Genomic DNA, 17,398 nt, shown 5'->3' with positions numbered 1-17,398 from the left:
AAAAAAAAGATATAAGCAGACTTTATTAGAAATAATTAGGAAAGGTCTACAGTCTGATTTAGAAAAAGGTCTGTACCACAAATATTTATAAAGAAATCTGATTTTATTACTTACAAGTCATACTATAAAGGGAATTACAACTATAAACTAAGAACAAACAGGCACTAAAAAAGTAAAACCAGCTATGTTAATGATACCATTACCATTTATAATAGGGTTACATTATGTAATAATGTAACTTGTTTATAAAACCTTTTAGGTAATGTAAGAATTAATTACTGGATTACAGATTTGAAAATACTTGCACATAGATAGTAAGAAAGCTGCAATTAGATATAATTCCCTGAGTCCTTTGTTTAAAAAACTTACTAATTTTTAGTTACATAAATCTTTACTTATGAATAAAACCTAATTCACAATGTAAGAGACTTTTCTGAACTTTGTTCTTAAGAATTATGACTTTTGGCTTAAATTAGTAAAAACTTTAAGTGAATGAAGTCTTAACTACACTTTTTTCTGGATATATGTGTACATCCTTGAAATGCTTTATCCTTAGGTGTCATATGAAGTCCAACTTCCTGAAACATGAAGTAGAAATATTTTCTCCCTTTTATACTTATTAATACAAATTAATATATAAGAATATTAAGAATACAAAAGAGCTGTCATAAACCAGTACATAGTCCAGGCTCTATTATCTTCTGCATCTAGAGAGCTATATTATAAGAACTCCTTTCAAAATAATGACCCTGGAAATTTGCAAGATCATGAAAGGTATTAGGGATTAAACAATGTCCAATAATATTTAAGCTCAATTAAATTTTTGGTACATTCTGATTTTTTGAAATATGATGATCTAAGCTGGTTTACAGAGCTATTAAAAAAAAACCCCACACAATCAACTATTCAGCAGCATGACCTATTCCATAGCCTTGTAAACAATTTATTGTATGAGCATATGAAGTACCTCACTAAATCTTAAGACAAACTTACAGGCATGGGTGTTAATTAGCCACTGAGGCCCAAGACACTCATATGACTCTTCCTGGGACCTAGTTTTCCAAGGTGTGAAATGGGCCTGGAGTAGCTGTGGGAACAAGTAGGGAAAAGAGCTTTCTGCCTTAGTTACAGAAAAATGAGAATTGATAGTTCTGATCAAGTACTTCTTACGAATTTAAGGTAAGTAAGAGCCATTGTCTCTCCATTCTTCCCAATTTTTTTTCCAAAGTGAGGAGGAAAAGGATTTGGAATAATTACTATTCCTACTCTCCAGATTTCTATAAAAGCACAAAATCATGAGCTTCCCCAAGTAGACAGGAAACAAACACCAACGATTCAGTTGATACCAGATTTGTTTGGTGTCATTTACTAGATAAAACCCCCAGGGTATCTTCATCTAAAGCAATGAAATTTAGCTTAGTTAAAATACAAAGTAATAAATCAAACATTCTCTGGACAGTTTATATAAAAGATAATTTACTCTTCATTTTACTGTGACATAAGCCTCACTACCCAATCACTTAAGAGGTCAGTCTGGATAGAATCAACCACAATGCTAGTTAGTTCATACAAATGCCACAATATCTAATTAAAAAAATAATAAAAAAATTCAGTCACTCAATGCCAAACAACTAGATTAAACGTCCCTGTAGCCTTGATGCTTCTAAACTAACCATATATTTTAGCATGGTATACACACCACCTCATGATAATTAACATCCTCAAAAATTTTGTTCAAGGTATATTAAAATGCCATGTTTTGTCATGTCTTACTGATGTCACTTCTAAATTGCAGAGAAGATATAATTGAAGAAGATACGTAGCAGGTGACAGGCAGACAGGCAGGCTTTTTCCAACCTTGAAGTAGACTGTAGTCACCACCTCAGCTACTGCTTCTGATTGAGCATCATCAGACGTGGAACAGACAGAAAACTGAAGGCAAAAACTTCACCAGAAAGTGACAAGCATAACTGAGTAAAAACCAGAACTCATAAGATTCTTAAAACTGGATCCTGCACCTTGGCAATTCCTTATAATTAGGTAATTTCCAGGGTATTAATATCTTTGTTTGCTTGTTTTTCATTAACCTTTTATTTGCAGATACTTTTATTTATTTTTATTTATTTATTTATTTACTTTGCAGATACTTTTAAACAAGCAGAAAAGTTTGAAGAAAAAACACAAAGAACTCTCATAGCATTTATCCAGACTTACCAGTTTTTATATTTTTTAATAATATAAACATATTATTATTTATTCTTTCAGGCCATTTGAGTATAAGTTGCATATTTTGTATCTTTTCCTCCTTAATAATTTATTGTGTGTTTCCTAGGAACAAGTATATTCTTTTGGGTAATCACAGTATAGTTGATATGTTAAAAAACTTAATATTGTTCTCTTATCAAATCAATACTCCATATTCCAATTTTGTTAACTGGCTTAATGTCTTTTATAGCAATGTTTTTCACCCAGTACAGGATCCAGTTCAGAACCACATAATGCTTTTAAGTTGTGCTTGTTTTTATTTTTTATTTAGCCCTATAGTCCTTATCTCTCCCATTCATCTAATTTCTAGTCCTACTATTTTCCCATCTGGTTATCCCCATTATTGTTTTCCTGTATATCCTTCCACAATTTGTCTATGCACACACAAGCAAAACATTCTTATTTTTCTTCTTTCTATTTAAAAAAAAAAAAAGTGTCATACTATGCAGGCTGCGCTGGACCGTGTTTTTTCTTTTGGAGATCCTTCTCTGTTGGTAGGAAGAAAATGCTCTCATCATTTTTTGTTGCTGCATAACAGTCCATATGCTGTAATTTATTAAGCTATCCTTTATTGATGGACTTCTAGGTTGTTTTCAATCTTCTGTTATCACAAACGATGTTTCAAAGCACTAATACTTTTATTTCAAGTAGACTCTAAACTTAATTATTTTACTTATAGCCAAGTCAATAATACCATTCCTACTTTATATAGGGGACTGACACAAGGAAACTGTTATACAAACAGCATGAAATATGCCTGTGTTAGGGAATAAGAATAAAATGAGAATCAGGAAATGCTTTTCCTTTTCACTGGGATATACATACCAGGATATGAGCAAAGATACCTCACTCAGATTGCCCTAATAAACAGGGAAATGAGACAGATGACAAATTCTGCTAATAATAGAGATTTATAGAACAATCCTAATTAACAAGGACTTTTGGGGGAATGAAGAGTTCTGAGTTAATTTAATTTTCTGGTTAACTAAAGAAAAAGCAGAAAGTCTTTTTAGTTGGAAATCTTTCTAAATGTACTAATATAATAACATACTGTGACATCTCTGCTTTAATTAGTTTAGTTTATTGAACTGAATGAAATTTTTCTTTGATAATAGAGACGCCTACAGCACATGTTAATATCATTATTCTGAACATCAATTCCTACTGTAGTTCTGAAGGTGCAAGTGCTTTCATTAAAGGCAGGATAAATGGAATGACGGCAAGGACACCGGATTACGACTCAAAAGACCCATGGTTTGAGTCTGGTTTTGGCTCAGCTACTTTATTCAACAAATACTTATTAAGAGCTTACCATGCAATAGGACCTCTATTAGAGACTGGGAATAAAGATGTGAATAGGAAAATGAAAACCTTGCTCTCATGGGACCTACATTTTAGTGAGGACAGATAATATATAACTAATAAAAAAATGAAGTTAATTTGAGATATTAATAAATGCCACAAAGGAAATAAAACAGGATGATGTGATGAAGTATGATGGGAGGAGAGTTAATTTAGATGGGTGTTACCTCCTCACTGAGGAGGTGACGTCTGAATTGAGAGTTCAATAGCAAGAAAGAGCCAGAGGTGTGAAGATCCAGGGGTAGAATATTCAAGTGCAGAGGCCCTGGGCTAGAAACCAGCCTGGGGAGCTAAGCCTATTCAAGGTTAAGAAGGCCACTATAACTAGAGTATAGTGACAGTAACAGAGATCAACTCTGTGTGTGTGTGTGTGTGTGTGTGTGTGTGTGTGTGTGTGTGTGTGTGTGGTGGAGGAGGGGCCGGTAGAATTTCATCCTATGTAGTAAAAAGGGAAACCACTGGAAAGTTTTAAAGAGAAGAGTGACACAATCTTATTTTTAAAAGATATTACTCTTGCAGCCTTATAGAGAACCGACAGAATGGTGAGGGCTGGGAGTGGAGTCAAAGATGCTACTTACCCAGAGACCTTATGCAAGTCACAGGTAACTTAAATTCTGTACAATTGCTCAGAAAATGAGGATTACACTTGCTCTAGCTATTTTCTGTGACTATTATTAAGCATTAACAATATTATAAAGGTGCCTTGTCAAATACAAAACCCTATACAATTTTATAAGGTGTTCCTAGGAGCTCATCTTCTTCAATCAGGCAATAAATATTTGTTGAACACTCTTCATGAGCTCTTCATACTCTGCTAGATCCTCTGGAGGGGGATACAGGAGAATTATTAAGACACGTTTGTCTTCTCAAGGAACTTAGAATCTAGATGGAAAGGAGAAATCTAGCACATGTGAAAGAATTTGTGAAATATTATACAATGCAATACCTAAAACTGCAACAGGAGTTCAAAGAAGAAAAGGAACAATGTGAATTTAATTAACTGGAGACAGTTTCACAGAGAAGAATGAACTTAAAAAGTTGGGTCTCGATGTGCGAAGGCAAAGGAAAGGAAAAGAAAGATATATAAGCCCCAGGAGGCATAGAGAAAGAAGGAAGTTTATATCAGAAAAGGCAAGAAATAATCCAACATGGGTGGGGACCGGCCATCTCTAGGGAGACTCTGAAAGCCAGACAAAAGTTTGGACTTGATATGTCAGGCAATGGGATGCAACTGCAGTTTCTGAGTAAAAACATGACATTCAAATGCTTACTGTGAGCCAGGTACTGTACTAAGTGCTTTATATGCTTTATCTAATGTACTCTTGCTGCAAGCTCATGAGTTAGGTGATAGTGGCCTGATTTTATAAATGAAGACACTGAGGTTCATGAAAGTTGTCAACTGCCCAGAGTCCCATGACCAAGTAGGACTTTGGGACAAAAAGAATGAGAGGGGAAGTAAAATATTTCCAAAGTTGCCATTTGAGCAATGTTGCTACCATTTTTTCTGGGAAAGAAAAACAGTGATAATGGGAAAAAAAACAGATTTTGATTAAGCAGTATGTAATAGTTAACTGACATTTAAATCTCCTTTTTAAGCTCTGTACTGATAACTCAATTTGACTAAATTAAGTAATAAATACTCCATAGAAAACAGAGGCAGCATAACATTGTGGTTAAGAACATGAACCAGACTCTTGGGTTCATATTCCCAACTACTAGTAAATTTGCATTTACTAGCTTGTAACCAAGTTCAACTCTCTATGCCTCAGTTTTCTCATGTGTGAGATGGGGGCAATAATAGTAATTATCTCACAGAGTTTTGTGGGCATTAAATCAGTTAATACATGTAAAGCACTTAGGGCAAATGTTGGCACATAGTAAGCATTTAACGAATAAATGTACAAGAATAGTTAAATCTTAAAATGAGGCTTCTGGGTATAGGAGATCAGGTCTCACGTAAAATTGCTCCTTCTGAAGGCATGAGTTTGACCTTAAGAACTACTATCTTTGCAGAGTCTCTTAGCTTGTTCATGTTTTCTTGTAATTTTCTAGAAATGTTTCAATTAAATGCCAGTTAATGCCTTCAGTGCTAAATGTAGTCAGAGAATACGTAAGTGTTAGCTTTGAATAAAAACTGTTTTCTAAAGAAAAGTGACTAAGGAAACGATAGAAGGGACTGCTGCTCTAAAACTTTATTTCTCCTTTGGTATGTACTTACTTATTATTTCCTTAAGAGGTTTCTGATATCTTTAATAAGTTCACTAAATGAAGCGTATCACTTTAATCTTTTTTTTTTTATTGAGTTACAGTCAGTTTACAACGTTGTGTCAATTTCCAGTGCATAGCACTTTAATCTTCTATAAAGCACGTCATTTCAACCTGTTCTTTTTGCTTCTTTCTATGTCTTTGCTCCATTGTCATGTCTGTAAGAACTGGTTTTCTTTGATGGCTTAGCTTATAGGTCACTGGCTGTCTATGGATTGTCTAACCTGGTTAAGCATCCTATTCATGAGTCAACCAGCTGTGTCCAAGGCTAGGGCTCATGGCACAGAACTTGGCTATTTAGGTGAGAGGGGCTATATGAAAGGCAGTTTGTCTGATGATCTCTAGTACCCTGAACTATACTTGGTACATTACAGGTGCTCAATAAATATCTGTTGAATGAACAGAGTGATTCTTCATGAATACAAATCTGATCATGTTATTCTCTTCTTTTGCTAGTCTCTGACTTGTGATTGCTCTTTTGTCATACTTACAATTTTTCAAACGTATCATGCTTTTTCATGCTGTGTACATACCAAGTTTACTGCTCAGATCACCCTTCGCTATTATCCCAGCCCAGACAAGGCTTGTCTTCTTAGATATGGCTCCTGACCTCTCAGGGTTTTCCCTAGAAGCAGAATTGATTACTTCCTCTTTTATGCCATGACTTATAACCTTTACATATCTCTAAAAAGGTCCTTAAATCATATTTAAAATTACTTATTTACAAGCATTTTCTTTACTAAACTATGAGCTCCTTATGACTACCTTATTCCAGCTCTTAGTTCTGTACCTAGAACAATGTAGGTGCTCAGCAAACATTTACTACTAAATGAATGATTATTCTTATTAGATTTTAAGTTCCTTAAGATTGGTCTCTGTTTCACCTTGTAGAATATGAACTCAATATATATTTTCTGAATGACCTTAAGTGATACATAACTATAATATACTTCTCTAGGTTAGTATAGTGAACCAAGTAAACAAAAGATTCTAGTCGTCAATGATCCTGAGTTTAGAGTTACTAGGATTTAATCTAGCATTCTAAATGCTTATATGAAAGGAAATCATACGACTGCTTGAAAATCCGAGGGTAGTGTGCTACTTCAACAGTGAATAAATTCAACCTTGCACAACTCTTCCTAAAAACCTTTCTAGATTTAACTGTGTTGCAGACATGCTGGAGAAATAATAAAAATATGACTTGATTGGTGCCTTCAAGCAAGTTACTTTCCATCATTCAGAAGTGAAGTTATTATTACAATTCAGATTCAGATCTTGCTTAAAGACAGAAGGCTCTGATATGAGGACTTTGAGTTAACATGTGAATTGGCTCAAACCAGAGCAATCAAATGGATCCTGGTGACACGGGTGGGATTTACCTCAGGAGGATACCATCTAAGTCCAACTAACATCTATATGTATGCAACTCTTTTTTGTAAAGAGACATAGGCTCTTAGGATTTGAAGAACAGGGAGACACATTTATTAGATAACTGGACCAAGGCATCAGGGTTATGGAAAAAACCGAGCAATCAAATATCAGTGGCTTTCTTAAATTTTTTATGGTTTAGTCCTAATCATTCCAGGAGTAGGATACAAGGTAATATTGATATTCTAAATGTACCCCTCCTTAAAATCATGTATTTCCTTATGAGTATGACAGTAAAGATTTTTAAAATGGATATGCATATACAAAGTTGCTCTCTATTATTAAAGAAGCTGTTAATGCCACCACTTTTAATTTTGGACTCTATCTATCTACCTACCTACCTACCTACCTAGTTGATGTACAATATTATATGTTACAGGTGTACAATATAGTAATTCACAATTTTTAAAGGTTATCCTACATTTATAGTTATTAAGTATTGGCTATATTCCCTGTGTTGTACAATATATCCTTGTAGCTTATTTTATACATAACAGTTTGTTAATCATGAGTTTTCTATCAGTAAGGTTTCTGTTTGAATTGTTGATGGTGGCAGTGGAAAATGTTTAGCAAGTTTACAAAAGAAAAGCTGCAACAGATATGAGGGGACCAATGGTTCCTTTCTTCTCTTTATGGATTAGAAGAAATTTTAGAGCAAGAAAGTATTGCTGAAATATCACTGATGTTTAGTGCTGGTTTGCAGGGATGATAATGCCTCAAGGTAGTGTCATAGGCTTATACCGAAAGAAAATATTTTAAAGTATTCTATACTGTACAATAAAATTAAAGTTCCCCAAAGTATGGAGTCATTTTCAGTGGGTGCCCTGACAAACAGTGATAAAAGTTATGAGTACTGTTTATTGTCCAATAAACTAAACTGGATTCACAGATCACTTCACTACTTGGATTACAGTGATAAATGCTAGTAAACAACCATTTTATCCAATTTAAACAGAACACTTTTCTTTATTGAGTCATTTGCCAATCTCCCTTGCACTTCAAAGTAGATTAAAATGTGTAAACGTATGGTTAATTACCTGTTTTAAAAAAAAACCCTCTCAAGTGCAACATTTTAGATTGCTTTTAAAGCTTGGTTGTACGCCTCACTGTTGTTTATGAATAGAAGTTGTAGCATCAAGTTTTTGAAACTTGCAGAAACAGTTTAAGGATCATACTCATGCCTATCAGTAGGTTAAGAAGAACGGCACAACCTTATTTAAAAACAAAACAAAACAAAACAAAACCCCGTGTCCAAATGGGCTGGTGTCTGTCATCCAGTACCGTGCCAATTACTGCTGATTCCTCTCGGAACTGGTCCTACAAAAGAAGCCCTAGTTGGTGCTTCCGTTACCCTCCACAAAGTATCATTCTAAATGTCTGCTACTCTTCTCAAGCCACCAAATAATTCTTACCATGAGGAGATAGAATAGAAGTTATTAGGTATCAAGTCTTCATACTTTGCTAGTTATGTTGAATGACTAATAGTTATTCAAACGAAACAAAAACCAGTATCTTTGTTTCTGAGAATGGAAGATGGGAGATAATTCAGTTTAAGAATATGTCATATAGCTTCAGAGGATACTATTTATATGCTGGTCTATGTACGTGGGACCTGCCAGACATGGCCTGTTCATAGTCCACCATACTACCTGTAATGTAAATACACATTTACAGATGACCCTGGGACAACATACAAACTGGCCAGGCTATAGATGTTACTGCAGCAAGGCTGGTGGCATTAATTGTGTGGTGTGTGACTTCTTGACAGTGGTTACATGTGGACAGAAGAAATTTGAACTATGCTATAAAAAAAAAAGTCACTGCTTTAATGTACTGACAAATTATGCTAGTATTCCCAAAGAAATAAAAGAAGCAACAGGCCAGATATCAATTTGTTCATCTATTTTAATACCTCATTTTAGACAATATAAGTAAGTGTTCTATGTGAACAACATAAGCATCAGCAATTACATTTTATTTGACCGTAGTGGCTGCTGATAAGGGAAGGGCAAAACTCTCAGATTCTGGCTAGCACATCCTGAGAGCTTAGAGTTTGCGTGTCTGTGGGTAAGGTTCACACTTTCTGATAGTGGTGACAATACCCTAAATACTTTGAGAGTGAAGGGAACATATGCTGGATCATACAGGTGCCTTCTACTCCTTACATTCAGGTACCTTGATTTTGAAGCTATGGAGACAAGAAACATTTTTACACCTACAGGGAAAGTCACAGGCACAAGCTTTCACATTCTTTACAGCATAAATGTGGCTGGGAAATACGAAAATGTGAACATCTTATCTAGCGTATTCCAAGACTAGGAAGTCACTCCGGACATCTTACAACTCTTCTCTCTTGATTGTACATTTATACATTTAGTGGGAAGAAAGAGAGATAATTATTGAAACCTAGCAGAAAGCCCATTATATTAGATACTCAGGAAATACTTGGTGATTGACTGACAGCAGAATTTAAGACTTCTAAGCTAGCATACAAGTATACTTTCTGATAAACTAATTTTTATATGCTATTTTAACAAAACAGAAAAAACTTCTGTATTCCTTAAATATTTTCTTAGTGGTTACCATGGGGATTACAATTAACATCCTAAACATATAACAGTCTAGTTTGAAATGATACCAAATTAGCTTCAAAAGCATATAGAACCTCTAATTCTATATTGTTCCTTTCCCCCATTATGTTGTTGTTATAAATTACATCTTTATACAGGTGTATCCATTTACATATAGTTAAAATTACTGTTTTATGGACTTTTAAATCATGCAGAAAATAAAAGAGGAGTTAGAAACCAAAAATACAAGAATGTTCGCTAATAAATTTACCTATGTAGTTACCTTTACTGGAATTCATACTGAGTTACTAGCCCGCATCCTTTCATTTCAGCCCAAAGGATTCCCATTAGCATTTATTGTAGGGCAGGTCTACCATTAATGAACTCCTTTAGCTTTTGCTTAACTAGAAATGTCTTAATTTCTCCATTTCTGATGGACTGCCTTATCAGATATAAAACTTCTGAATATTTAAGCTCGTTTTTTCAGATGGTGAATTACAAGTCTAATTACCAAAAAAGCTAACTCACCAAGTAGATTCTCCACAATTCACAATGCATTTTAATTCACTGAAGGTCCAAGAAGATAAAATCGTAGTGTGGGCCAAGGTGCTAGTTGAGCTCAAGACAGGAAAGCTTTTCAGGAACTGGTTGCTGATTGTACTTTGATAATTAAATACACAAACCTATGATCCTTTTAGGCTCACCTAATTAGTATCAAATGAGTTTACTTAATTATAGTTGTAAATTAAATGCATAGGGTTTGCCTCATCTCAAAATAATTACATGTGCATTGTAATGTGAATTATGGAACATTAATTTGTAGTTTATCGATTACTCCCTAAATAGAGACCAGGACTCATTAGGACAAAGTTATTATCATAGCGTTTTTGATAAATACCTCCTAGAAAAGGTTCCTGAATAATGTTTGCATATAAGTTCTTTAAAGGAAAGGTATGCATGTGTTAGAATTGGAACTGCACAGACATTTATGCAAAATCCCAACTTAAAAAAATGTGCTTCCTTAGGTATTCAAATGAGAGGCATACAAATGTATGTATATAAAATCTTCACTCTCATTCTGCACAGAGCTAGAACTTTTTCAAGTTTATAGCAGAGGCTGTAATTACTTTTTAAAAAAAGTCAGGAGGCATAATGTTACATAATTACAGCTCAAACTACTACCTCTAACAAACCAGTTCTTAGTATCCCTTCGATGGAAGAAATGACACATGAACTATTATGTTAAGAAAGCTTCTGCTATGTTTATGATACCCAGAACCACTGAAAAAGGGGGAAAAACTGTATATTTTTCTCTACTCTGTGGATACTTTACTACAGCAGATGTTTCCCCCACCCTTTTTCCTTATGTGATCTTAAAAAAAAAAATCTGAGAAGGGAAGAAAAGCTTGCTGCTAGAAAATGAATGGAGAATTATTACAGGTATAAATACAGACTAATCAGGGGATGAAAATATTCTAACTCTAGTTATTTATATTTTTTAAGGAAATGACTACATTGATCAGTTGGAAAGAAAAAGTCCAGGTCAAATCGGGTTCACTCAATTTAATACTTTTATTTTTTTGTGGGGGAAGAGGAACCCTAACTACATATTGAAATGTTTCAAATGGAATTTCATGAACAGGCCTCAGGTTTCCCTGAAATATAAAATGGACTTGAGTAAAAATACGAGATTTTCATGTTTAAATGACAAACTTTTCAGACTATTCTCTTGCCCCACTTGCTTTAAATGCACCCGTTATTTTTCACATTTTCCTTTTCCTGCTTTATGAGACAACTCCTACTGACCACAGCAGTAACTTTAACTGAACTTATATTATTTCCTCTCATTTTCTTGGATATTTTGTACTGTGTGCCAAAAGAAACTGTTTCCGCAGAGCCTGAAGAATGCACTTGGTTGCTTACTGTAAACGCTAACATTTTGCTGGTTCAGAGTAGTGACATTATCAGGCTTCAAACAGCATCAGAGGTAAAGACTGAACAGATAGGTCAGGTCTTTCCTGTGCATTTAGAATTTTTAACTTTGGCCTCCACAGCTTTTTTTCTCACTATACATCTAGTTTTCTACTATTTTCTCCCTTTGAATATAGAGATTGAGGGCAAGATCTCAGCATAATAATCCTGTTTTAATTCAGCCCAATTTTGGCCTAAAGCAAACATCTAATTACTCGTGATTAATTCTAAAGAACATAACTTACTTTCATGTTCAATGGATCTATGTTTGAATCTAACTAGTGGCTTCCCCTCATTTTTCAGTGCCTTTCAATCTTTTCTCTATGTTAACTTAATCCCCAAAGTGACTGGGGCATCATAAACTGCCATTCTCCTACTGCACAGAATATCTGTATTATGCAACTCACATTTCAAAGGACTTATATTATTAGTCTTGAATCATTTAGATTAAATTCAGACCTCTCTGTAATAAATGACAAGATGCATGAGGGTTGCCTATGTAATCTAGGCAACCATAATTATACAATTATTGATGAAGTTCCTGTTGATAAACAATGCAAACATTAGGAAATACTATTTTGCAATTAGATGGTGAAGAAAGCTGTTTATTGCCTTCCATTCCATCCTCTGTTAATAAGACTGAAGTTGCAGATGTTCTTGTGCGCTGCATTGATGTTAAATGGTGCATGATGCTCTAGGTGGTTCCCATAACCTTGCTTTGTCTACTATGAACTGACTCAATTGATATGATAATAGAGAAAAGAGCTGGGCTGAACTGGCATAATTTGCATAGCCTTGAAATTTGCCATTATTGGACAGCCAACTGCTCCTAAAAGTTCTTGTTCAGTTGTCACTGACAACAATGTGTTAGGCAAATAATATTTTGGAATTAACCACTCAGGTGGGGGCATCAGTATTGAAGCTTTTATCCTGTCAAACAAGGTACTCATCAATGCACTTCTACAGCTAACAACAGAGAATTTTATGATTTTCTTTGGAATCAACTACTGTTAGATTTAGCACAAAAAGAGCAGACATCATTCAGGGGTCACAAAACAGTGGTAGCCACTTGCAGCTTTTCAACACAGGAATTACATTGAGAGAAACACTTCTCTCCCTTTCACAAAACCTGTATTTTCATCTCATTAGTAAATAAATGTTATATTTTAAAATTAAGAAATAATAAAATCTCTAATGTTGCTGAATGCTGTACTTTTGTGCATTAAAAAAAATCATGAGACCCCATACAAATAGAGTAGGAATTGCTCTGATGCATAAAAATAAAACGTGCTAGAGAACCTCAAACACTGAAGAAAATCCCAGTACAGTCCAAAAACATTTTAAACAGTAACAAGAGAACTAGAAAAATACCACAAATGTAAGGGAGAATTGAGAACCTCTTGAGTTTAGAATTTATGCGCTTATACGATAGATGAAAAAATAAGAGACAGTAATAATGTATCTTTGGTGGGTGGACAATGAAATAATTAGGAGAAGAGAGAAGAATGACAAATAAATGGGAAGAATGTAATTTAAAGTTTAAAAAATTGTTAAAAATCCTAGAAAAGCTAATATGAAACATTTAGTGCTGATTAAGATGTAATACAAAACAGGAAACAACTGGGCTGTACTGTAAATACCGAGAGGTCAATACTAAAGATTTAACTCCCTGAAGAGCAAACTCCCCTTGGATAAGAAATGGGATAAAGGAGTGTAGAGAAACACCAGAGGAAAGAAACTGTGCATACATGGAATTAATGTTTTAAAGAAGGGCAATGAGAGTGTTTTTTAAAAAACAAACCCAATTCCCTAGCTTAATTTAAGGTTTAAACAGTTTGTTCTGACATCTTGTTTTTAGTGGTTTAAATTCTCTATTACAATGAAATCATTAGTTATAGTTTCAATTTTTTGGGGGGGTAATTAGGCTTATTTCATTTTTTTTCTTAATGGAGGCACTGGAGATTGAACCCAGGACTTTGTACATGCGAAGCATGCGCTCTACCACTGAGCTATACCCTCCTCCCTGCCTGAGACCTTTCGTTTTATTTCCAGACTAGAAAAATAACCTGTGAAGGGGCCACTGGTGCATTATATTCACTGCTTCTCCTTACTGAGCTCATTCCTATGGGAGAACTAAAATCTGTTAAAAGGATTGAACTTCCTACCTGATTAACATCAGGTTTGGCCGTATGACTTGCATCAATGAAGTGTGAGGGAAAGTGATGCAAGAGATGTAAGAACTACTGTGTAGTTCTTCATCATGACGCTACCCCTCTAATACAACCAGCTGCTCCTGATGGGGGCTGCCCTTCAGTGTTGGTCCCAGAATGAAGAAAACAGCGAGTAGGGCCTCAGCTACCCAGTGAAGAACAAGAATGAAAGAGAAAAATAATTATCTGTTATTGAATGCCATTAAGATTTTGAAGGTTACTTGTTAGGCTGCTACCTTAGTCTATTCTAGTTAATAAACATATTAAAAAAGGGTAGCACTGCAATTATGAATCCTAACTTACGAGATGAAGGTTATAGAGTAAGTGCTTATTTGAATTTGATAATACCTTCAATTTGCCTGAACCAAAATGTAATATTAGATAAACATTTAAGGAGTGCTCTTAAAGACCATCTGGATGAATATGGTGCAGATGATAAAATGTGCCCATGAGGATGCCCTGCCAGGGTTACCCTGCTCCTCAACAGCTTCCCAAACAACCCAGAAGGGTAAAGAAATATTAATATAAATGTAAGTAGGTCCTAGAGGCTTTTGATAATGGCTTTTGATAAGGTAATTTAGACCAACTGTCTCATCAAGAACAATCAGAATGTCTGGACAAAGTGTATCTTCAAAAAATGTGCTTGAAGGTAGTGAAGGCCTAACAAAATGTGATGTGAAGAATTAGCAGGGTAGGACACAATGGATGATAAAGCCCAGAGAGATGAGTCTGCTGTTTGATACTGCTGGGAGGACAAAATTGGGAATTAAAGCCTGTCAAGAGAGATGGCTCTGGTAAAAACCCTTCATCTTAGGTTTGGAACCCAAAGGACTGCAGCTAGGCATCATCTAAACTCCTAAACTTAGATCAAGAAGATTCTAGCATGCCACTGTTCCCGTGCCTGTCAAAAGCAAACATGAATCACCCTGTCCCTCAAATTATTCCCGCAAAGAATTTTCCAAATACAAAGTCTCAGAGACAATAAAAAAACAGACAGCAATATAAGGAGGCAAGTAAGAAATTAACTGCAGAAATTACACAACAGAAAGTAGTCCAAAGTGGTTCCAGGTATTGAACTTATCAAACAGAAACTAGGAAATAAATATACTTATTGATCGTGAGTTAAAAACTAAGATGAGAATTTCAGCAAAGGACTATAAATTATAAAAAGTAGAAACTGAAATTAAGAACTTGATAGGATTGGGGGGAGGGTATAGCTCAAGTGGTAGAGTGCATGCCTGCCATGCACAAGGTCCTGGGTTCAATTCCCAGTACCTCCTCCAAAACAAACAAACAAACAAACAAACAAACCTAATTACCTCCCTCCCCCCACCAAAAAAAAAAAAAAAAAAAGAAGAACTTGATAGGATTAAGTGGGAATCAAAAACAAGAATTCAATAAATAGTTTTAACAGAAAGTTTGATATACTTTAGAAAAGAATCAGTGAACTGGAAGAGAGAAGAAAAGATCTAAGACGAGACACAGTGAAGATGGATAAGATGGATTCTACACAGTTCCTGAAAGTGAGATTAGGACCAATGGATAGACGTTATAAGAAGGTAAATGTCTGTTCAACAGAAGGAAAAACTTTCTAAAAATTTATAGAGTTTATAAAACCAAAATATATCTGCTAGGCAGAGTTTTAGAGAGGATTCTTAAATTGAGTTAGGAAAGGGATAAGATAATCCTATGCCCCTTTTAAGACCTTAGGATTTTATAAGAATTCAGAGAGTTAATAGGGAGAAAATTTAAACTGAAATGTCTCATAAACAAAAATTTGGCAAAGTATAGTTTAACCCTAAATATATAAAGTTACGTAACGTGTCCATGCAAGCATTTAGTGGAAAGATGTCTGGAAGGATAATCACTAAATTGTTAACATTTGTTATCTCTGAATGGGGGAATTTCAGTGAATATTCTATGTATGGGAATATGCCAAGGATGTTATCAGTAACCATAACATCAGAGCATTGCAACTAAGGGTATTACGTTGAGGTAGGTGTTCTCACACTTTTTGGTTCTAGGGCTCCTGTAAAACTCTTAAAAATTCAGGACCCCAAATGGCTTTTGTTTATGTGAGTTATATTTATCAATATTTACTGTACTAGAAATTCAAAAAGAGAACTTAAGAATATTTATTGCCAGACCTACTACATTTTAACATTTTTATTAAATACTATATTTCAAACAAAAATATTACTGAAAAGAGTGGCATCTGCATTTTACCAATCTCTTTAATGTCTGATTTGATAACAGGCAGCTAGATTTTCATATCTGCTTCAGTATTCAATCTGTTGCTATATTATACATTATGTATTGTGTGTAAAACTCCACTGAAATTGAGTCATAAAGGCAAATAATGTCTTGCTATTATTGTGAAGTAGTTTTTTGAATATATATTTTTATTGAAGTATAGTCAGTTTACAATGTTGTGTCAATTTCTGGTGTACAGCATAATGCTTCAGTCATACATGAACATACATATATTTGTTTTCATTTTCTTTGTAACCGTAAGTTGATACACGATACTGAGAATAGTTCCCTGTGCTATACAGTATGAACTTGTTGTTAATCTATTTTATATATATTAGTTAGTATCTGCAAATCTTGAACTCCCAATTTATCCCTTCCCATATTGTGAAATAGTTTTGACTTTAAGGAAGCACACCTTGAGGGAATTGTGGATACCTCCAACGGATCCACACTTTGAAATCTGCTGCAGTAAAGTAAGGGCTAGAGTTGTCACCATGCTGGGATGGTAGACCTGCTCACTCTGGAAGAACTATAAGAGCAAGAATACATCAGTTCTACTGTGCTCACAGCTCAGTTTAGTGGGATAGGCCAGTAAGGACTTAATGTTCTTCAGCTTAAAAAGTAAAGACCTCAAAAAGTGCTTAAGATGAAAGCAAGGTGGCAAGCCAGAATATTTTAGACTTCCTTAGGCAGATAAAGTGTCACTGTGCTGATGCCTTTATGTATGAATAGGCTTTGTTGTTATAGCAAACAAACACGGTATCTATGGCTTTACATGCACTAGACAAAGTACGCTGGGTGAGACCCGAAGCAGGAGTGAAGGTCTCCAAAGTGAAGACAGTCTGATTTCCACGTTAGAATCCTGGTAACTTAAGGCTAAGATATAAGCCTAACCCAAGACAGATGGAGATGTGAAGCCTGCCTAGTACAGCAGTTGCCCTTTTCTGGAAACACACACACACACACACACACACACACACACAGTCTGCAGCCCACACTCTACCATGACAGGCATGATTTAGAAAGAAACAAAATTTTGTAAGAAACAAAATTAACAGGACATTGAACTTCTCT

The 17,398-nt window shown here is 34.9% G+C and overlaps 1 protein-coding gene and 1 non-coding gene across 4 annotated transcripts in view; one reads left to right on the top strand and one right to left on the bottom strand.

Annotated features, from left to right (window-relative positions):
* The window catches only part of ADK (adenosine kinase), a 413,194-nt gene that overhangs the window by 30,339 nt on the left and 365,457 nt on the right, over positions 1-17,398 (bottom strand). The window lies entirely within an intron of this gene.
* Positions 15,279-15,351, top strand: TRNAG-GCC. The gene has a single exon. It is a non-coding gene; the product is annotated as a tRNA-Gly (tRNA).

The sequence above is a fragment of the Camelus ferus genome, chromosome 11, assembly GCF_009834535.1.
Source record: "Camelus ferus isolate YT-003-E chromosome 11, BCGSAC_Cfer_1.0, whole genome shotgun sequence".
NCBI lineage: Eukaryota > Metazoa > Chordata > Mammalia > Artiodactyla > Camelidae > Camelus > Camelus ferus.
The sequence above is the reverse complement of the archived record's forward strand: the minus strand, read 5'-3'. Positions and strand labels throughout refer to the sequence as shown.